The 27,548-nt window shown below is 42.7% G+C and overlaps 2 pseudogenes; both read right to left on the bottom strand.

Annotated features, from left to right (window-relative positions):
- Positions 1-2,628: 2,628 nt before the first annotated feature.
- On the bottom strand, positions 2,629-3,633 carry LOC127040890 (olfactory receptor 10A7-like; annotated as a pseudogene).
- Positions 3,634-10,351: 6,718 nt separating this feature from the next.
- On the bottom strand, positions 10,352-11,337 carry LOC127040904 (olfactory receptor 10A7-like; annotated as a pseudogene).
- Positions 11,338-27,548: the final 16,211 nt, after the last annotated feature.

Below are 27,548 nucleotides of genomic sequence, written 5' to 3'. Positions count from 1 at the left end.
CTGTTTTTCCTGGTTGGTGGCAGCGCTACAGGTTCTAAGCTGGTAATTGAGCTTAGAGGAATTCATACAGCACAGCACAAAAACTTCCCTCCCTCAAGATTTGAAAGTATCCTGTCCTCTGATTGGTCCTCTGGTCAGGTGACAGCCAGGCTTACTGAACTTGTTAACCCTTTCCAGGCAAAAGAGATATGAAGTACTACTGTGCTATTAACTTTTCTTATCTGTTTATGACAGATGCAGAGTGAATGTTTAGCCAACCCCAAAGAGAAAAGGCAATATCCCAATGCCTGTATCAGTGCTGAATATGAGAGGTTAATAGACCTGTTCACAGCCTCACTTATCTATTTTTGTGGACATAGTGAGCAACCATAGAGACTCCATCTCAGTAAATCCATGCAGATTTTCTCTATATTCTAACATGAGCAATGAGATTTTCAATGGGAGTTTAGAACTTAATTTCAGTTGGGACTTTTTGCCCAAATCACCCTCGTAACTTTGAACACCTTGTTAAGATATAGATATTCAGGCCTGTCTGCAAAGGCCTATACTTTAAGAATTTAGGTGTATTCTTATTACTTAGCTAGTTATAGAGGTATAAAACAAAAAATAAAAATCACTCTCTGTATGTGTAAGAGTCTTCTTTCACTGTGACAGTCTGAGGCCTGGTTCTTAGGCTAAAGCCTTCTGGTAAGCAGCAGAGGCAGCCATAAACTGGGAAGTGTATGGTCACATCCTCACATTCCAAACTAGTCACCTTGAAATAAGGTGCTATTGGGTTGTTAGAAATACAATGCTGTCCTGATATTCCTATCACCTCCAGAGAAAGGGAAGATCCTAGAAGATGTAAAAAGGAAACTTAGTTTGATATCATCCTGTCTGGCAAGAACTCACTTATTAATAGCTGGGATGTGAAATCCTCATTTCTGTATTGTTCTATCACTGCAGTCTCCATTTCCCTGTTGTTTGTCTGTATAATGTCTGTCTGGTTCTGTGATTGTTTCTGTCTGCTGTATAATTAATTTTGTTGTGTGTAAACCAATTAAGGTGATGGGATTTAATTGGTTAAATAACCATGATACAATATGTTAGAATTGGTTAGTAAAATGATTGGTTAAGGTATAGCTAAGTAAAACTCAAGTTTTACTATATAGCCTGCAGTCAATCAGGAAGTCAGTGGAGGACGTGTGACGGTGCTGCCTGTGGGAGCCAGCTGAGATCACTCAATTAGGGTGAACTGCAAACAAAACGGGGCAGACAAACCCCAAAAGCTGGTGGTTATTCCAATACTTACATTTACCACACCAGCACAAAACAGTTTCTATAGTACCTCACTGGTTACTCAGGAGTCCAAACACCGCAGTTCCCTTAAAGTGCCCAGCCTCAGGCCTCTGTCCAGGCACACCTGTCAGATATGATGATGATTACTGAAAATCTTACTTCATCATATAAAAGAAAAAGTTCTTCCAATCCCAAAGCCACATACCCAGGTCCAATTATAACTAGATCTTACCCAAAATACATGCTTATGGCCAATTCTTATTACCTCAGCTAAAATTCATTAAAAAAGAAAAGAGAGAGAGAGAGTTGATTAAAAGATCAATGTACACACAGACTTGAATTCAATTCTAGAGGTTCAGATACATAGCAGAGGTGAGCTTATAGTTGTCAAAAATCCTTTTAGAAATAGTCTATAAGTTATAGTTCAATCTCCATATTCAGGGTGGCTCCAGTCAGTGACCGGGGATCTCAATCCTTATGGCTTAAGGTTTCCTCCTCTTGAAACCCAAAGCAGATCTGAGATGAAGTAGGATCATGTCCCAGGGTTCTCATACATTTCCAGCAGCCTTTCGGTCTCAGAAAACAATAGGCTTAACTCCTTCTTCCATACATCCTGGCAATTAGCACTGGGTAATTTATCCATTAAACAGTTCAGATATAGGTTATCACAACCTTCAAAGAGACACATAGACAATAATACTATTTTACTCAAGTATCTTCCTAAATGTTAATATTCCTTTTTTGATCTTCGAATCAAAGCTATAGCGATAGACAAGACTTATTTGCTTACATCACAAGACCTGAGAAAACATCTACCCTTCTACCGCTAACAATGCAGACTTGCATTTCAATGCTCTATTCATTGACATATTTTCCTAACAAGTCTCTAAAGTTGGTCCATGGGTTAGGTCAGCCTGTGAGTTAATTAACTCTTTCTGGCCCTTTCACCTTTCAATGAAATATTATATTACACTCATAACATCACAGGGGGAATGGAAACAGGGAATGGGGGTGGTGGAATTGAAATAATGTTTCGCTAAGGGTGGGGAATGGGAACAGGGACACAGGCAAGGCTCTGTGGTGTCAGAGCTGGGAAGGGGTACACTAAGGAAGGAAACTGGAATCATGCTTGCTAAAAGTTCACCCCAATAAACATCAAATTGTTTGCACCTTTGGATTTCGGGTATTGTTGCTCTCTGTTCATGCGAGAAGGAGCAGGGAAGTGAGAGGGTAAAGGAATAAGCCCCCTAACAAACCTCAGTGTAAGGGCCAGATTTATACAAAGGTATTCTGGTGCCTTGTGGGAGTGTCTTGGGGCATAAACACCTTTAAAAATCTGGAGCTTTGTTATTATATAGTATTCGCTATGTTCCTTGTGAAAGTCACATATTTACTGACCGCTTTGTGCAAGGCTTCTTTGACCTTTCTGTTTCTCAGGTTATAGATGAGGGGGTTTACCAGGGGAGTCAGGACTGTGTAACAAAGCGAGAGAACTTTCTTTAGGAATCTCAGTGTATCAAGTTTTGGAAGCAGGTAGACAGTCATTAGTGTTCCATAGAAAATTGTCACCACAATGAGGTGGGAGGAGCAGGTGGAAAAGGCCTTTTGCCTCCCGCTAGTGGAAGGGATTCGCAGGATTGTGGTGATGATATAAATGTAGGATGTCAAGGTTAGTAGAAATGGAGGTAGGATGAACATACAGGCTAAGATGAAATCCAACAATATGATAACTTGTGTGTCCCCACGGGAGAGTTTTATCAATGGGATGGAATCACAATAGAAATGGTCAATTTTGTTCGGGCCACAGAATATGAACTGCACCATGACTAATGTGAAGATGGTAATAGCCAAACAACCATTTACCCACGACCCAGCAGACAACTGAAGGCAAACTCTGGTATTCATAAGAGATGAATAATGAAGGGGTTTACATATTGCTAAATACCGATCATAAGACATCACAGCTAGCAGATAGCACTCTGTAGATGCCAGAGCACAAACGAAATACAGTTATGTGATGCAGCCTCTGACAGAAACGGTTCTGTTCCCAGTCAGGAGACTGGCCAGCATCCTGGGCAGAATGGTGGAGCTGTAGCAGGTCTCCAAGAATGACAAGTTCCCCAGGAAGAAGTACATGGGAGTGTGCAGATGCTGATCAGCCACAACAAGAACTATGATGAGGATGTTCCCAGCCAGAGTTGTGATGTAGATCACTAAGAACAGCAGGAAGAGAAGAATTTGCAGGTCAGGGAGATCCCCAAATCCTAGTAGGAGGAATTCCGTGATGGCCGTTTGGTTTCCCCAGTCCATGTCTGCCATGGTTTGAGACTAGGAACAATGAAACAAACTGTGCATTTGAATCAGAATAACATAGAGTTAAAAGTTAATGAAATGTCACCATTTAATTCTATAAAAGTATAAAAAACTCCTCAACTGGTTACCAGCCCTAATTTTATGACTAAAGTTAGACCTTGGGCAAGTGTCTTAGTCCTAGAATTGAACCCTGATATCTCTTCATACCTCCCCATGCCAATCTCAGATCAATAAAAATGATAACTGCACACTTCTCTGGTAACCCAATATTGACATGACAGATCAGACAAATTGTTCCTCCACTCTCATATCCCATCTAGTGCCTAATTGGAGCAGAACAATGATGTTGAACTTCAACATTGCACATCTGGCAATGGCCAGAATGTCAAGTCTTGGAGGAGTAAATATTGATAAATACATCAACTAAACTTTTGAATTAAGCATTTCAATCCAAAATGTTGTGTTTAGGGACATATCATCTATTAAAATTAATGCCAATTATTCTCACTATTTGTCTACTTATTAAATATTTATTTTCACCGTCACACAACACAGCAGTTTATGAATTATGAAGTGGAGTAAAGTCTTCTTAGATCACGTTACACAACAACCTAATCATGATGATGATGATGACTGATTGCAGATATTTGGCTAGAGGAGTTGAAAAGCCCTTTTCTGATTCAGATGGTACTTGTCAATATTAAGTATGTAGCAGTATTCAAATGTATCTTATTTGGGGGTAGATTTTGGAAGGGGCAAACCCAGGATGATTTGCAATCCTCAGTGTAGAGTGACTCAGACCTGTTGCACTGGAATAAATGGGCCAAAGGCATTACCATAACCCACTCCTGTCCAACACTAAAGAGTGTTAAACAAGTTTCACAGTTGGATACACAAAGACCACATCCTGTTTAATACCATGACAACACGACAAACACATAAAATTAAAGTACTTTTTTTCATTTAGTTTGGCTAAATTTTAGTCTATTTCATAATCTGCTCATAAATACATAAGAAGGCTATACTGGGTCAGACTTAGGGTCCAGCTAGCCCAGTACCTGGTCTTCCAACAGTATCCAGTGCCAGATACTTCAGACAGAATGAACAGAACAGGGCTATTTTGAGTGATCCATTCTCTGTCATCTGGCAATTGGAGATTTAGAACACCTGAAGCATCGGGTTGCATCCCTGACCATCTTGGCTTATAGCCACTTATGGACATATCATTCATGAGCTTATCTAATTCTTCTTTTAAACAAGTTGTATTTTGGCCTTCACAAAATCCCCTGGCAACAAAACCCTCAGGTTGTCTGTGTGTTGTGTAAAGAAGTACTACCTTATGTTTATTTTAAACCTGCTGCCTATTAATTTCCTTTGGTCACCTCCAGTTTGTATGTTATGTGAAGGAGAAAATAACACTTCCTTATTCACTTTCTCTGCACCATAAATGTTTTTATAGACCTCTATCATATCCTCCCAAATCATCTTTATTCTAACCTGAATAGTCCCATTGTTTTTTAATTTCTTCTCATACCCAAGTTGTTTCATACCCTTAATAATTTTTATTGCCCTTCTCTGTACTTTTTCCAATTCTAATATATCTTTTTGAGATGGGGTGACCAGAACTGCATGGAGTATTCAACTGCACATATTTGAAAGATTTATATAGTGGTATTATGATATTTTTTGTCTTTAATCTTCCCTTTCCTTATGTTGTTGGGTTTTTTTTTGCATTCTGTTAAAGGTTTGATTGCCACTGCATATTGAGTCGATATTATCAGAGAACTATCCATGATGACTCCAAGATCTTTCTTGAGTGGTAACAGCTAATTTACCTCTCTCCATTGTAAAAACAAGCCATTTATTTCTCTCTTTTCTTGCCTACGTTTTAACCAGTTACTGATCCATGAGAAGATCTTCCCTCGTACCATGAATGCTTACTTTGTTTAAGAGCCTTTGCTGAGGGACCTTGTAAAAGGCTTTTTAAGAGTCCAAGGACACTATATGCACTGGCTTATTGACACACTCAAAGAATTTGATAGATTGGTGAGGCATGATTTCCCTTTCCAAAAGTCATATTGACTCTTTCCCAATATATTGTGTTCACCAATGTGTCTGATAATTCCCTTTACTATAGTTTCAAGCAATTTGCCTGGTACTTAGCCTATTAATTGCTAGGGTCACCTCTGAAATCTTTTTTAAAAATAGGCATTATATTATCTATTCACCAGTCATCTGATACAGAGTCTGATTTAAATTATAGCAACATAAGAATGGCCATACTGGGTAAAACCAAAGGTCCATCTACCCCAGTAGCCTGTCTTACAACAATGGCCAATGCCAGGTGCCCCAGAGGGAATGAACAGACCAGGGGGAAGGGATAGCTCAGCCATTTGAGCTTTGGCCTGCTAAACCCAGGGTTATAAATTCAATCCTTGAGGGAGGGCCATTTAGGGATCCAGGCCAAAAAAAAATAGTTGGGGATTGGTCCTCCTCTGAGCAGGGGGCTGAAATAGATGATCTCCTGAGGTCCCTTCCAACCCTGATATTCTATAGGTAATAATCAAGTAATCTCTCCCCATTCTCTAGCAAACAGAGGCTAGGGGCATCATCCCTGCCCATCCATTTATGGATCTATCTTCCATGAATTTAGATGGAGTGACCATATCTGCACGAAGTATTCAAGATGTGGGCATATATAGGCAATATGATATTTTCTGTTTTATTTTCTATCCCTTTCTTAATGATTCCCAGCATCCTGTTCATTTTTTTCACTGTCACTGCACATTGAGTGGATATTTTCAGAGAACTGTCCACAATGATTCCAAGATCACTTTCTTGAGTAGTAACAGCTAATTTAGACCCTTTTGTTTTATATGTATAGTTGGGATTATGTTTTCCGATGTGCATTACTTTGCATTTATTAACATTGAATTTCATCTGCCATTTTGTTGCCCAGTCACCCAGTTTTGTGAGAAACTGCTACCCTGCTAACTTCCTTGTGACATTTTCCATGCCCTTGTTACGGTCCTTTCTATCAGCATCACTTATTTTGGATTCTTGTTTTCCTATTCCAGACTCAATTGATTCCATAGTCAATGGGCCAGATCTCCAGCTGAGGACCTTTCACATGACATATCTTAATTTCCCCATTGTAAAATGGTGCTATCCACACCCACTGAGTCTGCTTTGGAAAGGTCAGGCTAAAACTGCAAATATTCACAAAGTACAGCCATGCCCCTGCTTGGAAGGTGGGATAGAAATGCCACCAGGCAGAAGGGAGCTCATCTGTAATCACAGGACAGGCCAAGCTTGAAGCGATGAGCTTTTATTTCTCAGGGTTTGGTCACCAGGACTCGGGTTCTTGAGCTGAGGTACTTGTTTCTCATCCTTCTGCAGAATCTGGATCTTCTCAGTAGAGAGACCTGCATCCATCTGAATGGATGAGCCTCTGCTGTGATCTGCATTAGAACATGCTCTTCCCCCTCAATTTGCTAAATGCAGAGGTCTCCTGTCATTTGTATCCTTCTCCTTGGCAGGCTGTGTGTCCCTTGAGTCAACCATTGAAGGGGCTGAGCCTGGGTAGTTAGCGAAGTGTTTTCTGTACAGACAGTGCAAACAACTGTCCTGATGCAATCAACCTCCCATGCCCAGAGGAATCGCCTTCCAGCTCCCTGCTGTGTGAGATCACTGAAATGTAACACCTGGACCAGGGAGTCCATGGCAATAGAGACAGTCACTCTGCCGAGTAATCTTTGCTCATGTCAGTTGTCCCATTGCCTTCTGTGGAACAATTCAATGAGTAACAATGGCTAAGATGAGTCAGGCACATCAGTTCAGACATGCAGTTTAGCAAAAACAAAGGAGATGGAATGTACATTTAAACCAGGGGTGGTCAATTATTTGTGCGTCAAGGTATAGTCAAGGTCCAGACTCCAGAGGAAAATAATAATAAAAAAAGGCCCACCACCAACAACTCATTGCCACAAATAAATAAAAAGATTTCTGGGTCCATTCAAAAATGGCTGGTGGTCCAGATTTGACTTGTGGTCTGCCTATTGACTACCTCTGATTTAATACACGGTTTGCAAATGAAAGCTTTGAGTGAGATGAAATCTCTCTCACACACACAGACACACAAACCCAATGGAAATATTCATTCCAGAGAACTTTGATGTGATTGTTAATCTTTATTCGTTTATTTAACAATAGTCTCTCGCCTCTGGGGAATAGTAGCAGAATGCAGGGCATTGAAGGTTGGTTCCCCATTGGAGGAGTGTGACAAGGTGTTGTTAGTAGCTTCAAGTAGAGCCCTTTGGAAGGCAGCACTCTGTTCACTTAGGTACTGGGAGTAAGTAGAGTAGAAAGGGCTTAGGTAGTTTGGGTTTGGAAGGGTAGAAAGACAAATTACAAAGAAAGAATATAAACAAATAACATAAGTAAGTCTGGACAAAAATAGAAAAGCCAAGGTACAACATGAGATCAAACTAGCTAGGGTCATAAAAGGAAACAAGAAAACATTCTACAAATACTTTAGAATCAAGAGGAAGACCAAGGACAGAAGAGGTCCATTACTCAATCAGGTGGGAAAGATAGTAACAGAAAATGTGGAAATGGCAGAGATGCTTAATGACTTCTTTGTTTTGGTTTTGATAGCGAAAAGGTTGGTGGTGATTGGACGTCTAACATAGTGAATGCTAGTGAAAATAAGGTAATATCAGAGTCTAAAATAGGGAAAGAACAAGTCAAAAATTACTTAGACAAGTTAGATGTCTTCAAATCACCAGGACCTGATGAAATGCATCCTAGAATACTCAAGGAGCTGACTGAGGAGATATCTGAGCCATTGGCAACTGTCTCTGAAAAGTCATGGAAGATGGGAGACATTCCAGAAGACTGGAAAAGGGCAAATATAGTGCCCATCTATAAAAAGGGAAATAAGGATGACCCAGGGAATTACACACTAGTCAGCTTAACTTCTGTACCTGGAAAGATAATGGAGCAAATAATTAAGCAGCCAATTTGCAAACACCTAGAAGAAAATGAGGTGATTAATAACAGTCAGCATGGATTTGTCAAGAAAAAATTATGTCAAACCAATTTCATAGCTTTCTCTGACAGGGAAACAAGCCTTGTGGACTGGAGGGAAGTGGTAGATGTGTTAGTATCAAAAGCCTTACTGAACTCAAGATATGTCTCGCATGACCTGCTCATAAACAAATAGGGAAATACAACGTAGATGGAGCTACTATAAGGTGCGTGCATAACTGTTTGGAAAATTGTTCCCAGAGAATAATTATCACTGATTCACAGTCATGCTAGAAGGGCATAAAGAGTCAAATCCTGCAGGAATTGGTTCTGGGTCCAGTTCTGTTCAATATCTTCATCAATGATTTAGATAATGGCCTAGAGAGTACACTTGTAAAGTTTGCGGATGATACCAAGCTGGGAGGGGTTGTGATTGCTTTGTAGGATAAGATTAAAATTCAGAATGATCTGGACAAACTGGAGAAATGGTCTGAAGTAAATACGATGAAATTTAATACAGTCAAATGCAAAGCACTCCACTTAGAAAGGAACAATCAGTTGCACACCTACAAAATGGGAAATGACTGCCTAGGAAGGAGTACTGCAGAAATGGATCTGAGGGTCATAGAGGATCACAAGCTAAATATGAGTGAACAGTGTAACACTGTTGCAAAAAAATCAAACATTATTCTGAGATGTATTAGCAGGAGTACTGTAAGCAAGACACAAGAAGTAATTCTTCCACTCTACTCCTCACTGATAGCCCTCAACTGGAGTATTGTGTCCAGTTCTGGGCGCCACATTTCAGGAAAGATGTGGACAAACTGGAGAAAGTCCAGAGAAGAGCAACAAAAATGATTAATGGTCTACAAACATGACCTATGAGGTAAGACTGAAAAAAATGTGTTTGTTTAGTCTGGAGAAGAGAAGACTGAGAGGGACATGATAACAGTTTTCAAGTAAATAAGGGGTTGCTACAAAGAGGAGGGAGAAAAATTGTTTTTTTTAACCTCTGAGGACAGGACAAGAAGCAATGGGCTTAAATTGCAGCTTAGGGATGTTGCGGAATCTCCATCACTGGGGATTTTTAAGAGCAGGTTGGACACATACCTGTAAGGGATGGTCTAGATAATACTTAGTCCTGCCTTGACTTCAGGGGTCTGGACTAGATGACCTCTCGAGGTCCCTTCAATTCTATGATTCTAAGGGATCACTTGCAGCATAAAAGGCTGAGCGAGGGAGCAGGAAGAGGGCTCCATATAACTGCTGTTAAGTTGTGATTTACCCAGAGCATCAAAAGCAAGAAAGACACTCAAGGCAGATACTCTGCTGGACTGTGTGTGCTGCTTCATCCACAAAGAGGGTCAACCAGTCTGGGTTTAGATTTTCCCCCTGACTGCCCAAGTCTGGATATGGGTTCCATTGGCTAGAATGGCGCTAGAAGTGAGGCATTGCAATGTCTAAGTCCCTTTGTAGATCCAGCTTTAAGTCACTATTTTACATGCAGACTTTGTTTTAGTCTATGGAATTCATTAAAATAGTATCTACCCACCTTCAGCAAGGAAAATACAGCACAGTTTTATTCCAAACACAAAGATCCTCATTCCGATTGATCTTACAGATAAATCTTTGCACACCCTTCATATGTTATAAACTCACAGTTCCAAACACCTAGCATGAAATAATGGGCTACACAAGATTTAAGCATTAAACTGTAAATCAGCTGCACTCATTATTGTTTTGTCCTGCAAAAACTACAGTAGCAATTCTGAAGTCTTCTAAAATCTACACATTCATTGAAAATTTTTCTCTGTGCCTCTTTCACCTCTGTGTTTCTCGGGCTGTATATGAACGGATTGGCCAGAGGAGTCAGAATTGTGTAGCAGACAGAGAACACTTTGTTGAGGTCTCTGAGTGTACTGTTTTTTGGTAGCAGATACACAATGATCAGAGTCCCATAGAAAATTGTCACGATTAGGTGAGAGGAGCAGGTGGAAAAGGCATTTTGCTTTCCAGTGTTGGAAGGGATTCGCAGGATGGTGGAGATGATACAAATATAGGACATCACAGTTAAAGCAAATGGGGGCAATATGAATAAAGCAGACATAATGGTAAGTACAAGTTCCAAATGGTAGATATCAATGCAGCAGTGATTTATTATTTGTGTAACTTCACAGAAGAAATGATCAATTTCATTGGGACTGCAGAAAGTTAATTGTAATAACATACCTGTTACTATGGAACTAGCCAATAACCCACTTACCCAAGACCCAGCTGCTAGCTGGAGGCAGAAACTGCCATTCATAAGGGCTACATAATTCAGTGTTTGCATATTGCTAGATATTGGTCATAAGACATCACTGTTAGGAGATAACTCTTGGTGGCTGCAAAGAAACCAACAAAGTAACATTGTGTGATGCAGCCACCAACGGAAATGGTTTTGTCCTCAGTAAGGAGACCAGCCAGCATCCTTGGCAGGATGGTTGAGGTGTAGCAGGTCTCTAAGCAGGACAAGTTTCCCAAGAAGAAGTACATGGGGGTGTGAAGGTGTTGATCAGCCACAACTAGAGCAATTATGAGGATGTTCCCAGCCATAGTCACAATGTAAATCCCAAGGAGCAACAGGAAGAGAAGGGTCTGCAGTTTGGGGATAGACCCAAATCCCAGGAGGATGAACTCTGTGAAGGAGGTTTGATTTCCCTGTCCCGTGTTTGCCATGAGGGAAATGAACCAAACCCTGCAATAGAACGAGAACATTTATTAAACATCAATATCACATTAGCAATTTAAATCCATTAATGTTCAAAAGCTCCCTCTCCTTCAGGCCACCAACCCAAATACTGAGCTCAGCACACAGGCAGACATACACACATACAATGGAGGTTAACAGTATTGGAGACTGAGTGGGAAAAACTGACACACAAACGAGCTGCTGAAGCAAACTCAGATTTGCGTAAAGACCCTAATTTATCTGACTGACAACACATTAAGCCTTGCTTCATTTATTCTGCTCCAAAGAACTGACACTAGTGGCTTGCAGTGAGTAAACGAGTTCACCAGGTGGAGCCTGGCAAATGAAGTTGTAGGCACTGGATTCAGGGCTGCCCGGGGGGCGCAAGTGGAGCAATTTTCCCCAGGCCTCGAGCCCCACAGAGGCCCCCACGAGAATGTGGGAGCCCCCTCCCCCCTTCCACCTCCACCTTCCCCAATCCCCCAGCGCCTCAGCACGCTGCGTCCAGGAGCAGCCCTGGACAGCACTGCAGTGGCAGGACCTGAGCTCCTCCCGCTCAGAGATGCGTGGCAAGGGGGCGGGGCTGCGAGCTCAGGTCCTGCCTGAGCCCCACTCCCTTACCACACAGCTCTGAGTAGGAGCTCAGATCCCAGCGCTGTCCAGGGCCGCTCCTGGACATGGCGCGCTAAGGCTCCAGAAGAGATCAGAGTAAGCAGCATGGTAAGCCCATCTGAGCCAGACACCCCCTCCCTTCCGACTCCATCCCCTCACAGCCCTGACCCCAGCTGTGAGCACAGCCCCTCTGAGCCAGGCACCCCATGACCCAATCCCCTCCTGACTCCCAGCTCTGAGTACAGCCCCTCTGAGCCAGGCACGCCCTGACCCAGAGCCCAGCTCCCCACCCAGCCCTGGGCAACAGCAGCGCCACCCCCAGGCAGCGACAGCCCATTGGCACCAACCATCACCATCACCCAGCAACAGCCCATTATGTAATTGCAAATGTATTAAAGCATTTAATGTTTTTAAATAATGTATTTTGTGTATTTTCAAATTATTAAAAATTAATTTTTGCATGTATTTCACTGGTTATTTTTTACATTTCTAAATACATGTTACTACAGTATTGCACCTTTTTTTTATGGAAGGAGCCCCCGAAATTGCTTTGCCCCAGGCCCCCTGAATCCTCTGGGCGGCCCTGACTAGATTCCCTGAATTCAGCAACCCTAGTTTGGGCTGATAAAACACCCCACACTTTAGCTGGCTGAGAACTGGCTTGGTTTAAACTTCAGAAGTTTCCCTTGTCCCCAACAGAAACCAAGGCTCCATGAATGTGGTTGTGCCCTACGCTTTTTAGGTAGTCATTTGATTTCATTTGTACTGTATCATGTGGATCAGTTTTTATGCTGCTTTGTGATCAGTCCATCACAACTTTTGGATTTCTCTACCAAGGGATATTGTTGATTCAAACTGCACAGTGACATTGTGATAATTGAATGATAAAAATTTCTATTGACATCTATGCTAGTAAATCTGTACATTTACAAGAGATCTAAACTAACATGATTCAGAAAATATGCCATCCTTCATGTCTGAGGAATTTTATTTTTGACCACAATTCCTTTTTATTCCCCGCTCACATTTCCCATTCTGAATTTCCACAACTTTGAAAAAGTTACTGAGAGGTAAAAGGAAAAATGAATGTCTGTCCCCTCGCCTTGTGGTAATTTTTCAAAAAAAAAAATGAGGATTTCTTTTTAAATATACTGTATGGCAAAAAGAAAAAAAAGAATAAACTCAGAGGAAGATTGGGGAGAAATGTCACTGTTCATCTTACTGCACCCATTAATAAACAGGAAAAAAAAGAGAGAATCAAAATGCAAAAAAAATTAATGTCTTGTATTCATTTTTTTAAGTAAGCGAAAGTTTGCAAAAATGTAAACTGCTTCTTGATAAATGGAAAAAAATTACAAATGTAAACATTTTTCATTAAATTGAATTTCCATTTTTCAACTAATTCTAATGACTATTGCAAATATGTAAATAGAAACTAGTTGTCATGATTAACAAAACAAAGATAGAATAAAGGGAAAAAATAAAGAATGGGAAAATTTAGGGTTAACATTAGGTAATATATCCTGACAGTGAGAAGCTTCAGGCTGTGAAACTGCCTTGCTTGGAAGCCAATAATTAGACAGTGGAACTCATTGCCACAAGAAATTTTGGGGACAAGAACTTAATATGTTTCAAAAAAGAGCTTAACTTCTATAAGAAAAACAGGAATGTTTTCTTTTCTTAAAAAAAGGCTGACAGGATAGCTGATAACAGTCTTCAAATATGTGAAGGGTTATTATAAAGAGCATGGTAATTAATTTTTCTCCATGTTCACTGAAAGAAGGATAAGAAATTAGAGCTTAATCTGCCATGAGGAAGAGTTTATTATTCTCTCCGGAGTTTAACAACAGTTCTGGAAAGGATCTTACACCTTGGAGTTAAGGGTGTACGTCCATCTCTAACTATTAAAGATCAGGATGAAACCTGATTGGTGGGAGGGGGGAGCCAGATCATTCCACAAGTGTTGCTGTAAAGTTCTTACACATTTCTCTGCAGCCTCTGCGGCTGAAACTGTCAGAGAGAGGAGACTGGGCTGAACAGACCTGGGACTGGTCCAGTCTGGAAAGCCGTGATCCTCTTATTGGGCTATTTAAAAGTAAAGTGGAGCAGACACTAATAAATGTACTCCTGGGGCCAGTCCTAGCAAAGAGGTGGATTGGAGGGGACAGAGTTTTCTTTTCTTGTCTCTAGATTCTATCATTCTGTTCTAGGTTCCGCCAATGATGGTGAGAAATAGCATGACATTTGCCCTCTCTCTGCTTCAGTCTCCCCATTGATTACATGGTGATATTATCACTGATGGACATATCGGGGGGAAGGCAAGACTTAATCAACTGACTGCACAGGCCTTTGATGGGCAGGTTTTGTCTGAGCTTGTGGCAGCAGCAGTACAAGGGATAACACTCACCTTCAACCGCATGATATTCAGCCTCCAGTTTAGCTTGGATCTCTCTGGATAGGGTGACCAGGATTAGGTTCTTCTCTCTCGTTTGGACCATGCCTTCATCCCTCTGTTGATAGGGTGTGGTTGCCTCCTCATAGAATCATAGAAATGTAGGGCTAGAAGGGAGCACAAGAGGTCATCCCTGAGAGGGGTTTGTCTAACCTGCTCTTCAAAACCTGTGAAGGTGAAGATTCCACACCATCTCTTGCTAATCAGTTCCAGTGCTTAACTATCCGTAGAGTTAGAAAACTTTTCCTAATATCTGCTTGATGCAGTATGAACCAATTCCTTCCTTCTCTTCCATATTTGTATTCTTTGCTGGAGAAGGCTCTGTGTCCCTTGATGCCACTTCTGAGTGGGTTTTCCATTGGCTGACTCTGGGGAGTTCCTGCTGTTTTCATGACACAGAATTGGTAGAAACATTTGTCCTGATGAAATCAGCCTGCTTAGCTCATAGGAGTTCTTTCCTCACTGTGGGATGACTTAATTGCATTACTGAAAGATTCTGATGTAGCTAGCAAGGTCCTGATCCTGCTATCCCAAAGCAGATCAATAATCCTTTCTTATGAGAGCAGTCCCATCCCCTTGAATGAGACAACATGCCTCCATAAGTGTTGTCCAAATGGGTCAGGTATGATGGACAGTAAGACTTCCCTGATTCCCTTCTGTGATGAGATAAGGTTATGTGGATGTAGGGAAACTGGTGGACGTGATAAATCTTGACTTTAGCACAGGTTTTGATATGGACTCCTACAGTGATCTTGCCAGCAAGTTAAAAAAATGTGGATTGGATGAATGAACTATAAGGTGGATAGAAATCTGTCTAGATTGTCAGGCTCAACCAGTAGTGATCAATGTCTCAATGTATAGTTGGCAGCCAGTATCATGAAGAGTGCCCCAGGGATTGGTCCTGGGGCGGGTTTTTTTCAATATCTTTATTAAAGATCTGGATGATGGGATAGACTGCACCCTCAGCAAGTTCACAGATGACATTAAGCTGGGGGGAGAGGTAGATATGCTGGAGAGTAGAGATAGGCTCCAGAGTGATCTAGACATATTGGAGGATTGGGACAAAAGACTCATAGACTTTAAGGTCAGGAGGATCAGAAGGGACCATTATGATCATCTAGTCTGACCTCACAAAGCTGATGGGGTTCAAGAAGGACAAGTGCAGAATCCTGCTCTTAGGACGGAAGAATCTCATTCACCGCTACAGTCTGGGGACCAACTGGCTAAGCAGCAGTTCTGCAGAAAAGGACCTGGCGATTGCAGTGGATGAGAAGCTGGTTACAAATCAGGTGTGCCCTTGCTGCCTAGAAGACTAACAGCATATTGGGCTGCATTAGTAGGATCATTGCCAGCAGATCGGGGAAATGATTATTTCCCACTATTCGGCCACATCTGGAGTAACTGTAGCAGTTAATAGCATAAATGGGGTAGATAGGACTGAGGAATTTGGATTTGATCTTGTGGACATTTCTTGGAGTCCCCAGTCACAGGAGGATAGCTGGCCTCTGGAATCTTGTTGTTTGAGAACTTGAGACCCCTGCAGACCATAGGTAACTATTGTCTGGGTATGCTGTATAATCTACTGTGTTTGTACAAGTTTGAGACTAAATAAAGCAGAAACTTTGAATAAAGGCATTCCGGTGAGACTGCTTTCGACTAATAAAGTGAAGTCTTTAAGTGCAGGATTTGATTTTATATGATTTATGCCGTCATATAGCAGACGGAGACGCTGCATCTCCCTTGGTTTATTTCCTGATACCACCTCACAGACAGTAAAGTTACCAAGTCAGGGAACCCTCGGTAACAGTCACAGCAGGGCTTGGTCCAGATAACAGCAATAAAGATCTTCCTGTTGATGTGTCCAGAGGTCACTGCAAGGGCCTATTACTTTGCATCTGGCTCATGGGATTGTAGTGAATGGTAGATAGTTTGCAGTGCCTACATAATGGGGATGCAAATAGCATTATTTCAAGTGTGGCAGATTATGTTGAACCTAGAGTCATTTTTGGCTCAAATATTAATTTTGAGTTAAAATGACTTTTTTTATTTCATAGAAATAAACATGGAATAAACATGGAAATATGTTGTCTCTAAAAAAATTGACTCTCAGTTAAACCACCATAATGGGAAAAGAGTAAGCCTACCTCCCACCCTGATCCTTCTCCTCAGTTGGACGACACAGAGTTGAGCTCCAGTTGGATTCTCCATTGTGTCTTTAGCAGCATAGGATGTTATTTGTACAACAAACCTTATAATAATATCATGCCTTATTCTAAACTAAATGGAAGGATAAACAAAAATAGATTTGTGACTAGGGTTCCTGGTTTCAAAAGGGCTAACTTTAAAAAATTACGGAAATCAGTTAGGGAAGTGGATTAGACTGAAGAACTTGCGGTAGAGAGATGATTAAGAAAACACAGAAAGCCTACAAGGGGTAGAAGATGGGAGTGATCAGCAAGGAAAGCTACCTTATTGAGGTCAGAACATGTAGGGATAAAGTGAGAAAGGCCAAAAGTCATGTAGAGTTGGACCTCGCAAAGGGAATTAAAGTCAATAGTAAAAGGTTCTATAGTCATATAAATAAGAAGAAAACAAAGAAAGAAGTAGGACTGCTAAACACTGAGGATGGAATGGAGGTTAAGGATAATCTAGGCATGGCCCAGTATCTAAACAAATACTTTGCATCAGTCTTTAATGAGGCTAATGAGGAGTTTAGGAATAATGGTAGGATGACAAATGGGAGGAAGTTATTACCACATCTGAGGTAGAAGCCAAATTCAAACAGCTTAATGGGACTAAATTGGGGGGCCCAGATAATCTTCATCCAAGAATATTAAAGGAACTGGCACATGAAATTGCAAGCTCATTAGCAAGAATTTTTAATGAATCTGTAAACTCAGGAGTTGTACCGTATGACTGAAGAATTGCTAACATAGTTCCTATCTTTAAAAAGGGGGGGGAAAGTGATCCAGGCAACTATAGGCCTATTAGTTTGACATCTGTAGTGTGCAAGGTCTTAGAAAAATTTTTGAAGGAGAAAGTAGTTAAGGACATTGGGGTCAATGGTAATTGGGACAAAATACAACATGGTTTTACAAAAGGTAGATCATGCCAAACCAACCCGATCTCTTTCTTTGAGAAGATAACAGATTTTTTAGCCAAAGGAAACACAGTGCATCTAATTTACCTCAATTTCAGTAAGGCATTTGATACAGTTCCACATAGGGAATTATTAGCTAAATTGGAAAATATGGAGAGCATTATGAATATTGAAAGGTGGATAAGGAGAAAGGGGAGACTACAATGGGTCATACTGACAGGTGAAGTGTTCGGCTGGAAGGAGGTTACTAGTGGAGTTCCTCAGGGATAAGTTTTGGGACTAATCTCTTTAATCTTTTTATTACTGACTTTGGCACAAAAAGTAGGAATGTGCTAATAAATTTTGCAGATGATACAAAGCTGGGAAGTATTGCCAATACAGAGAAGGACCAGAATATCATACAGGGAGATCTGTATGACCTTGTAAACTGGAGTAACAGTAATAGGATCAGTGATGAGCTGCTAAAATCTTAACAACCGGTTCCCTATAAAAAGTTCTGATTTAAGGGATGTGCCATAGAATGTATTTTTTGTACCAGACAGCGATTTAAGAACCGAAAAGCCAGACATGTCCAGGAAAATACAGATCTATGCTAACCCTATCTAAAGTTCTTTTTAAAAAAGATAGGCCTGAACTAGAAATGAGCTCCGTTTCACATGCGTGGGTCCCCGCCACACCCTTGGGGTGTGCTAGAGTGACCAGATGTCCCAATTTTATAGGAACAGTCTCAATTTTTGGGTCTTTTTTTTATATAGGCTCCTATTATCCTCACCCACGTCCCGATTTTTCACACTTGCTGTCTGGTCACCCTAGGCTGTGCACATGTGTGGGTACCAGCTGCTCCCTGCCCCCTCTCACTGAAGCAGGTGTGCAGGGTTACTGCCCTGAGAACTGCAGGGCACCAGTGGACATGGGGCTGGCTGCAGACAGGGGCATGGGGCAGGGCTAGCTGGAGGCAGGGAGTGTGACATGGGCTGGCTGCAACAGAGGCTGGCTGTGGGGAGGTGATGCAGACAGGGGCTGGCTGCGGGCAGGGGCTGTGGCAGGGGCTGGCTGCGGGTGGCTTTGGGCTGGGGGCGGCTGCAGGCAGGGGGTGTGGCAGGAGCTGGCTGCAGGCGGCTGTGGGCAGGAGGTGACTGCCAGCAGGAGGTGGCTGTGGGCAGCTGCCGGCAGGGGCTGGCTGTGGCAGGGGGTGGCTGCGGGCAGAGGGTTGCTGTGGCAGGGGGTGAAGACGGGACTGGCTGTGGGCAGGTGCTGCAGGCAGGGGCTGGGTGTGGGCAGAGGCTGGGCGTGGGCAGAGGGTGGCTGTGGGCAGAGGGTGCAGATGAGCTGGCTGTGGGCAGAGGATGGCACGGGCTGTGGCAGGGGGCAGGGGTTGCAGGCAGGGGGTGGTTGTGGCAGGGGCTGGCTGCGGGCGGTTGTGTGCAGGGGGTGCAGACAGGGGGTGGCTGCGGGCAGAGGGTGGCTGTGGCAGGGGGTGCAGATGGGATGGCAGGGGGTGCAGGCAGGGGCTGGCTGCGGGCAGAGGGTGGCTGTGGCACGGGGTGCAGACGGGGTGGCAGGGGGTGCAGATGGGGCGGCTGTGGGCAGGGGCTGTGGCACGGGGCTGGCTGCGGGCGGGGTGTGTGGCAGGGGCTGTGGCACGGGGTGCAGACGGGGTGGCGGTGGGAGGGGAGAGGAGGCGGGCGGGGGCAGGTACTCACACGGGGAGAGCGGCTGGGAGCAGCCCGAGCAGCAGGACGCAGCCGGGAACCCGCCAGGCAGCAGCAGCAGGAGCCCCAGCGCCAGAGCTCCGAGGAGCAGCAGCAGCAACAGGGCCAGGAGGCAGCCCACATGGCTCCGCAGCGCAGCGCCCCCTGGTGCCCGGGAGCAGGAATTACAGGCTTCCTAGCCCGAGCCCATCAACGCTTCCCTTGCCGGGAAGCCAGTTAACAGGCGGTTCTAACAGCACCGGGTCCAGGGTTTCTGGCGCCCTACGAGCCGGCCCATTTCGCCGCCCCGCGCGCGGATCTCGCGGCTCCGGTGGAGCTGCTGCAGCCGTGCCTAAGGAGGGTTCGCTGGTCCCCTGGCTCCGGTAGACCTACTGCAGGCATGGCTGCAGCAGCTCCACTAGAGCCGCCTGCCGCCCCCCAGGCAAAATGCTACCCCTCCCTAATCCTGGCACCCTAGGCAACTGGCTAAGTTACCTAAATGGAAGCACCAGCCCTGGGTTCTAATACTGCTTCTAACTTTAACAACCAGTTGGTGCAAACCAGCTCCAGCTCACCCCTGAATAGATGAAATTTAATAGTGAAAAGGGCAAGCTCGTGCATTTAGAGATTAATAACAAGAAGTATTTTTATAAGATGAGAACACGTCAGTTGGAAGAAATAGAAGTGGAGAAGGGTCTTGGAAGGATGAATTAAAACTGGAACAGGTACAGAGAAGGGTTAGTAGGATGATTGGAGGAATGGAAAACCTGTCATATGAAAGGAGACTCAAAAAGCTTGGCTTGTTTAGCCTAACCAAAAGAAGGTTATGGGGGGATATGATTGCTCCTTATAACTATATCAGAGGGATAAATATTAGGGAGGGAGAGGCATTATTTAAGCTTCATACCAATGTAGACACAAGAACAAATGGATATAAACTGGCCTTCAGGAAGTTTCGACTTGAAATTAGAAGAAGGTTTCTAACAATCAGAGGAATGAAGTTCTGGAACAGCCTTCCAAGGGGAGCAGTGGGAGCAAAAGACATAGCCGGCTTCAAGACTAAACTTGATAAGTTTATGGAGGGGATGGTATGATGGGATAGCCTAATTTTGGCAATTAATTCATGTTTGACTATTTGCGGTAAATATGCCCAATGGCTTGTGATGGATGTTAGATGGGGTGGGATCTGAGTTAGTACAGAAAATTCTTTCCTGGATTTCTGTCTGGTGAGTCTTGCCCACATGCTCAGGGTTTAGCTGATCACCATATTTGGGGTCGGGAAGGAATTTTCCTCCAGGGAAGATTGGCTTAGGCCTTGGAGTTTTTCATCTTTCTCTGCAGCGTAGGGCACGGGTCACTTGCTGGAAGATTCTCTGCACCTTGAAGTCTTTAAACCATGATTTGAGGACTTCAGTGGCTCAGGTATAGCTTTGATACAGGAGTGGGTGGGTGAGATTCTGTGTTCTGCACTGTGCTGGAGGTCAGACTAGATGATCATAATTGTTCCTTCTTACCCTAAAGTCTATGAATCTATGATTTTATATTTTTATTAGATTTTTCTGCATTTGATTACAAGACTTTATTATCTAACACAGAGAAACAGTGTCTGGGGACCAATACATCCACAACCTTATTGCAAACAATAGAGCAACAAAATTAACAGGGGCGATATGCAGGGATTTGCTCTGATATTTAGTGGATTTGGTTCTTTATGCAACATGTCAACTCTATGCTATATAGCGTCCTTTTCCAGGACCAATCTTTAGGCACTCACAAAGAGAAAAGTTCCCATCATATTGTATGTATCAGTGCTGAACAGAAGTGATTGACAGAACTGTCTAGAACCAAATTGTCCTATGTCCTGTGCCCCACAAATGCTCTGACTCAGTAAATCCATGCAGAACATCTCCATTTCTCTTTTAAGATGAGTGCTAAGATTTTCCAGGGCAGTTTTCAACTTAATTTCAATGGGAACTTTTTGCCCAAATCACCCAGGTAGCTTTGAAAACCTTGAGCTAAGGGACAGGTTTCAAAGGTACTTTAGGTGCCTAGTAGGAGTTTCAAAAGCATGAGGGATAGCTCAGTAGTTTGAGAATTAATCTGCTTAAACCCAAGGTTGTGAGTTCAATCCTTGAGTGGTCATTTAGGGAACTTGGGTAAAAACCTATTTGGTGATTGGTCCTGTGTTGAGCTAGATGACTTCCCAAGGTCCCTTCCAATGCTGATACTCTATGATCTTGGGCCCAACACCAATCTCCCTCTTGGCACCTAAACACCTTTAAAAATGTGGACCTTAACTATTGTCCATGATTTGCTTTATTTTTTTAGGAAAGACACATATTTACTGGCTGCTTTGCTCAAGGCTTCCTTGAACTCTCTGTTTCTCAGGCTGTAGATGAGAGGGTTAAGCAGGGGAGTCAGAACTGTGTAGCAAAGAGAGAGCGCTTTGTTTAGGACTCTCAGTGTGTCGACTTTCAATAGTGTGTACGCAATCAATATAGTCCCATAGAAAATTGTCACCACTATGAGGTGAGAGGAGCAGGTGGAAAAGGTCTTCCGCCTCTCAGTGGCAGAAGGCATTCTCAGGATGGTGGTGATGATACAAACATAGGATGTCAAAGTTAGTAGAAATGGAGGCAGGGTAAATACACAGGCCATTATTAAATCCAACAGCACCATCAGATATTTGTCACCACAGCCTAGTTTTATCAGTGGGGCAGGATCACATTAAAAATGGTCAATTTCATTTGGGTCACAGAATATTAACTGTGACATGAATAATACGAAGATGGCAGTAGCCAAAAACCCACTTAACCATGATCCAGTAGCCAACTGGAGGCAATACCTGGTATTCATAAGAGCTAAATAGTGCAGAGGTTTACATATTGCTAAATATCGATTATAGGACATGGCTGCTAGGAGATAGCATTCTGTAGAGGCCAGAGCACCAAAAAAATACAATTGTGTGAAGCAGCCATTGAAAAAGATGGTTTTGTCCCCAGTCAGGAGATTGGCCAGCATCCTAAGCAGGATGGTCTAGGTGTAGCAAGTCTCCAAGGAAGACAAGTTCCCCAAGAAGAAGTACATGGGAGTGTGCAGTTGCTTATCAGCCACAACTAGCGCAATGATGAGGGTGTTCCCAACCACGGTTGTGATGTAGATCACTAGAAACAGCAGGAAGAGGAAAATGTTCTAATCAGGGAGATCCCCGAATCCCAGGAGAATGAATTTTATGTCCGTTTGATTTCCGTAGTCTGTGTCTGCCATGGATTGAGACTAGAAGCATAAAAAAAAAGTGCAATCGAATCAGAAGAACACAGAGTTAAAAGTTAGTTAATTAAGTGTCACCACTTAAATCCATAAATGTGCAAAAACTCCTCTCCCTCTCCTAGTTACGAGCCCTAGTTTTATGTTTAAAGTTAGACCTCAGGGGTAAGCGTCGCAGGCCTAGAACTGAACCCTGATGTCCCTTCAGTTAAAGGAGCAGGTGCAATAATGACTTCACCCTCCCTGTGGTGAAGGGGTTTGCAGGAAGGTATGATGATACAGACACAGGTATGTATGTGTGTGGTATGTAACCTATCATTTAAATCAGCTTCTGTACCAGATGACTGGAGAATAGCTAATGTGACACCAATTTTTTAAAAGTCTCCAGAAGCAATCCTGGCAACTACAGACCAGTAAGCCTAACTTCAGTAGTGGGCAAACTGTTTGAAACTATAGTAAAGAACAGAATTATCAGACATATAAATGAATATGATTTGTTGGGGAAGAGTCAACATGGTTTTTGTAAAGGGAAATCATGCCTCACCAATCTACTAGAATTCTTTCAGGGGTTTAACAAGCATGTGGACACGGAAGATCAGGTGGATATAGTGTACTTAGATTTTCAGAAAGCCTTGGACAAGGTCCCTCACCAAAGGCTCTTAAGCAAAGTAAGCTGTCATGGGATAAGAGTGAAGGTTCTCTCATGGCTCGGTAACTAGTTAAAATATAGGAAACAAATAGTAGGAATAAATGGTTAGTTCTCAGAATGGAGAGTGGTAAACAGTGGTGTCTCCCAAGGGTCTGTATTCGGACAAATGCAGTTCAACATATTCATAAATGATCTGGAAAAAGGGGTAAGCAGCGAGGTGGCAAAACCTGCAGATGATACAAACGTACTCAAGATAGTTAAGTCTAAAGAAGACTGTGAAGTGTTACAAAGGGATCTCTCAAAACTGGGTGATTGTGCAACAAAATGGCAGATGAAATTCAATGTTGCTAAATGCAAATTAATGCAGATTTTAAAACATAATGCCAAATATACATATAAAGTTCTGGGGTCTAAATTAGCTGTTATCTCTCAAGAGAGAGATTTTGGAGTTATTGTGAATAGTTCTCTGAAAACATCCACTCAGTGTGCAGTGGCATTCAAAAAAGCGAACAGAATGTTGGGAATCATTAGAAAGGAAAAGATAATAAGACAGAAAATATCCTATTGCCTCTATATAAATCCATGGTATGCCCACATCGTGAATACTGAGTGGAGATATGATCATTCACATCCCAAAAAAGATATATTGTACTTGGAAAAGGTTCAGAAAAGGGCAACAAAAATTATTAGGGGTATGGAACAGCTTCTACATGAGAAGAGATTAATAAGACTGGGACTTTTCAGCTTGGGAAAGAGATGGCTAAGGGGACATGATAGAGGTCTATAAAATCATGACCAGTGTGACGAAAGTAAATAAGGAAGTGTAATTTACTTCTCATAACACAAAAATTAGGGGTCACTGAATGAAATTAACAGGCAGTGGGTTTAAAACAGAGAAAAGGAAATATTTTTCACACAACGCACAGGCAATCTGTGGAACTCTTTGCCAGAGGATACTGTGAAGGCCAAGACTATAACAGCGTTCAAGAAAAGAACTAGATGAATTGATGGAGGATAGGTCCATCAATGGCTATTAGTGATGCTGTGAATTGATGGTGTCCCTAGCCACTGTTTGCCAGAAACTGGGAATGAGTGACAGGGGCTGGGCCACTTGAATATTACTTGTTCTGTTCATTCTCTCTGAGGCACCTGGCATTGGCCACAGTCAGAAGACAGGATACTGGGCTAGATGGTCCTTTGGTCTGACTTAGTATAGCTGTTCTTATGTTTTTGTGATGTCAGAAGAGTAATAAAGGGAGCTGACTAAACTGAGGTGGCTGGGCAACAAATGGCAGACAAAATTCAGTACTGAAAAGTGAAAATTACAGTACATCCTCGCTGTAATGAACCTCTAAAGATCCAAGCAATTTGTTTGATACAGTTAGAGGTTCATTATAGTGAGGGGGGCAGCTCTTTCAGCCCCAGGGCAGCAGCTATGACAAAGTGTGCCTCCTCTTCTGGCCCTAGGGCTGAGGCTTCAGATGACAGCACTCCTTTGACCATAGGGCTGGAGGAGATTCCTGCCCCCCCACCGCAGCCCTGGGTCCAGAGGTGCTCTCAGCCACTCACAGTGACCAGGGCTGGATGTGTGATCCAGAGACCACGTTTACTATAGCCCAAGATTTGCTATCACAGAAATGATTATAGCGAAGGTCTAATGTAATTCAAATTGTAAATAGTAGTCCAAATTATACATATACAATTAGTTGTTGCCACTCAAAAAGAGCTTGTGGAGTCATTGTGGATAGATCTCTGAAAACATTCACTCAATGTGCAGTGGCAGTCAAAAAAGTGAATAGAATATTGGCACTCTTGAGGAAAGGCATAGACAATAAAGCAGAAACTATCACAATGCCATTATATTAGTTCATGGTATATTCAGTCCTTGAATATATATTGGTGTATAGTTCCGGTTGCTCCATTTAAAAAAAAAGACGTATTTTAATTGGAGAAGGTACAGAGAAAGGCCAAAAAAAAAATGACTAGGGGAAAGGAACAGCTTTAATATGAGGAGAGTTTGAAAGACCTAGGCTGTTCAGATTTTAAAAATCCAGTGATTTAGATGTTTGAATTAGTCTTGTTACAAATGGACTATTGAATGAACAGTAAAATCTGGTTTGATGTGTTGATTTAAAGCTATTTACTTTGAATTGTTTGACATGCACTATACACAATTTGTCTTTTATACAGCTTTAGCTTTCTGCATCTCAAAGTCTACTGCCATTAAATAATTATCAGAGGCTGCAGACGGAATGAACAGAATAAGGCAGTTCCGAGTGAGCTGTTCCTTGTCGTCCACTCCCAGGTTCAGGCAGTTATAGTTTTAGTGATCTAGATGAAATTACTTTACGGTGGGTATGCCACTGATTGAAAGACCATACTCAAAGAGTACTTATCAGTAGCTCACTGTCAAATTGGAAGGGCACACCTAATGGGGTCCCACAGGGTTCTGTCGTGGGTCCATACTATTTAATATTTTCATTAATGACTAGGATAGGGGAGTGTATAGCATGATTATAAAATATGCAGATAACACTGAGCTGGGAGGGGTTGCAAGTACTTTGGAGGACAGAGTAAGTAGGGGCGGCTCCAGGCACCAGCACGCCACACGCGTGCCTAGGGCGGCAAGCTGTGGGGGGCGCTCTGCCAATTGCCGGGAGGGAGGCAGGCAGGTTGCCTTCAGCGGCATACCTGCAGAGGATCCGCTGGTCCTGCGGCTTCAGTGGACCTCCCGCAGGTGGGCTGCCGAATCCTTGAGACCAGGGACCTCTCACAGGCAAGTCGTTGAAGGCAGCCTGCCTGCTGTGCTTGGGTCCGCAAAATATCTAGAGTTGCCCTTAACAGTAAGAATCAAAAATTATCTAAAACAATTGATGAATTGGTCTGAGATTCACAAGATGAAATTTAATAAAGAGAAGTTTAAAGCACTTCTCTTAGGAACGAAAAATTAAATGCACAACTGCAAAATGGGAAATAACTGGTTAGGTGGTAGTACGGCTGAAAAGGATCTGGGGGTATAAAGTATCACAAATTAAATGTGAGTCAACAGTGTGATGCTGTTGCAAAAAAAGGCTAATATTCTGGGATGTGATCACATAAGTGTGATATGTAAGGCACGGGAGGTAATTGTCCCACTCCATTCAGCATTGGTGAGGCCTCAAAGGGAATATTGGGTCCAATTCTAGGCACTGCATATGAGGAAAAAGTGTGGATAAATGGGAGAGTCCAGAGGAGAGTAACAAAACGATAAAGGGTGTAGGAAACCTGACCTATAAGACAACGTGAAAAAATAGGGCATGTTTAATCTGGATAAAAGAAGACTAAGGCAAGACATGATAACGGTCTTCACATATGTTAAGGATTATAAAGCGAATGGTGTTAAATTATTCTCCAGGTCCACTAAAAGTTAGAAAAGAAGTAATGGGCTTCATCTGCAGTAAGGGAGATTTAGATTCGTTATTAGGAAAATCTTTCTAACTACAAGAGTAGTTTAACTTGGGAATAGGCTTCCAGGAAATCCCCATCACTGGAGGCTTTTAAGAACATGTTAGACAAACCGCTGTCAGGGATGGGTTAGGTTTATTTGGTTCTGCTTCACTTCAGGGCATTGGACTTGATGACCCCTCGAGGTCCCTTCCAACCCTACATTTCTATAATTCTATGAAACTTTTTTTCTGCCAAATCAACATTTTTGAGGAAACCGAGTATCAGAAACTTTCTGACCAACTTTAGTCCTTATCTTTATTCCCTGACAGTTCAGTGGATCCACAAAGTCTTGCAGTTCCCTGATTCCAACTTAGTGAGTTTGATGTTTGCTTTTTCCTCAGAGCACTTGTTCTTCAAATTCCCTCCTATCCCCTCTGAAAGTTGAATCTCTTCTCATATCAGACCCTGGCGTTTCCTTCATTTCCCCCGTTCCTCCGTCAAACAAACTTCCACTGTTGGTGCCTTTGAATTACCTTTCCCGTCTGAGGTCTTGTCTGTTGACCTGAAATAACAGTTTCATTCATAGTCTGTATCTCCCAGTGAGCTCCTCCTCGTCCTCTTATTCCCTCTAAAGTGGCGGCTCCTACCCCTCAATGCTGCTAGGAAGAGTTTCTTTCCCACTCCTCTCTGACTCTGGGTCCCCGCTGGGTCCCCTGCAGAAGTCACCTTACAGCCCTCTCCTCTTTCCCTGGATGTCAGGCCTAGGTCTCTGACAGCTCCACACACTGGCTCCCTCTTTTAGGAAGCCCCATCCTGAGCTATTGTCTTTTCACCCAAACCTAATTCATCTGCTGGGTTCAGATGACAAGGCACAGGTGGGGGCTGAACCCATCTCCCCTTCAAGGTCCAGCCCACCTTGTATTATCCTGCTAATTTCCTCCTTATGTTTTACATGCCATTGTTATGGACCTGTCTATCCTATTCCAGCCTTTGGATTAGTC

This window comes from Gopherus flavomarginatus (genome assembly GCF_025201925.1).
Source record: "Gopherus flavomarginatus isolate rGopFla2 chromosome 11 unlocalized genomic scaffold, rGopFla2.mat.asm SUPER_11_unloc_1, whole genome shotgun sequence".
NCBI lineage: Eukaryota > Metazoa > Chordata > Testudines > Testudinidae > Gopherus > Gopherus flavomarginatus.
The sequence above is the reverse complement of the archived record's forward strand: the minus strand, read 5'-3'. Positions and strand labels throughout refer to the sequence as shown.